This window comes from Anneissia japonica, unplaced genomic scaffold (assembly GCF_011630105.1).
Source record: "Anneissia japonica isolate Jap-2015-1 unplaced genomic scaffold, ASM1163010v1 scaffold472_len315957_cov169, whole genome shotgun sequence".
NCBI classification, from domain to species: Eukaryota; Metazoa; Echinodermata; class Crinoidea; order Comatulida; family Comatulidae; genus Anneissia; species Anneissia japonica.
The window spans coordinates 315,826-317,627 of record NW_022744734.1 but is presented as its reverse complement, the minus strand read 5'-3'; positions in this window follow the sequence as shown (position 1 = coordinate 317,627).

Below are 1,802 nucleotides of genomic sequence, written 5' to 3'. Positions count from 1 at the left end.
AACAGGATTTCCACATCATCCATAGAAAGCCCAGCCTTGGTAGTATATGCATGCACTACATTTGATTGAGAAAACTTTGATTAATAAATTGTATAATGTATGTAGATTGTAATACAGTCAAACCTGAAAAGTAGTGGTTGTGAAATGGCAATGGGTTTTTAATTAATGTCAAATTTCGTTGGTTGGCTAATGTTTACTTTGATGAATTGGAAAAGCTATGTTATGAATACCCAATAAATTGTAGATAAGGTGAAATAAGGTGATAATGAATATAAATTAGATAAATAAAAATAGTTTAGAAAAGTTCAGAAAAAAAAAACACAATTTGCTACATTAAGTTAGTGAAATAAAGGAGATGAATGTTATTTTGAATATGTTACTATTGTTAATTACTCTGGTATTAAACATACTGATACCAAAACAGTCAAGAAAATACTTCAAAAATTAAATTTTAACTTTGAATTACAGTTGTAAAAAGAATCTCATAAATTATCAACTTTCAATATTAAATCACAGAATTAAAAAAACATTGTATGTACAATGTTTTAAAATTAAGAAAACATTTACTGTAATCTGCAACTAGTAAACTTATCTATTCCTAAGTATACTTTTGTGTTGTTTGTCCTGAAATGTATATTTAATGTGCTTATATGTATTTTAATAATGTAATAATCCATACATTTTTTAATTAGTATTACTACAGTACAACCGTAATTGTATATATATTTTAAGTTGCATTTTTTAAAGATTTACTGGATTTGGTAAAACACCTGTACAGTAAACTGTATATACTGTTACTGTATAGTTGTTTTACACTATTAATAGATTTTTTATTTAATTGTTTTTCTTTCTCTCTTCTATACATTGAACGCACCAAATTATTGTGTGCTGCTAAAACAAAAGTCTATGTTCAGTTAAATAATGTGAGCAAATATATAGACTATGCATAGACTACAGTACATAAGCATTGTATTATTAAAATTTCTGTTAATTGGTGAGAAAAAAGTTTAGTTGCAAGCTAATCACCTTTGTGATACATTACCTGTTTCTTTGCTCTGTGCATAACTACAACTTATTTATTAGAGGGAGCCCTCTACATTGCATTTTTTCCACTTACAATAATAATTATGAAATGGAATAAAACCTACTTTATAAGGTCTTTATTTGTTCGTCTATATACTTATTTTATCTTGTATTTGATTATGAATACATATAATCCACTCATGTTTTCTGAAAAAACGAAGCTGAGCAAGCGATTGACCTGATTTTTAATTCAGACAGCGATGAAGGTGAATTTTTAGATGTGCGAGATTTAGACGTGCCTGTTAGCGATGATGACGGTGGGGCTTCAAGCAGTTCTGGCGGCGGAGATATTCTTCTTGATGAAGATGAACCTAGGCCTAGAAATGTGAGGGTAGTCGACGCTTTTGAATGGAAAGATCGCGCTTATAGTTATGGATGGTTGGGTAAATAAATTATATAACTGTGTGGAATAGGAATGTTTTATATTTGTTTTTATTTTTTTTTTGGCTATAACTTATTTTTTTTTTGGTTTTTGCTGACGATTTATATGTAGCATTTTTCTGTCATTTCTATTATATTAACATATATATATCATATTATATTATATTATGAAAAAAAATTCCCAAAAATATAAATTATACATCAAATGAAAGCTTATTCTATAAGCTTTCTTTGTTTTTGAAACATTTTTCTGTATAATTTACAGAAAGTTCCCAAAAATCCACCAGAACGACGTATACTCAAAAAAAGCAAAAAACCTTGTTACACTGCAAAAGAAT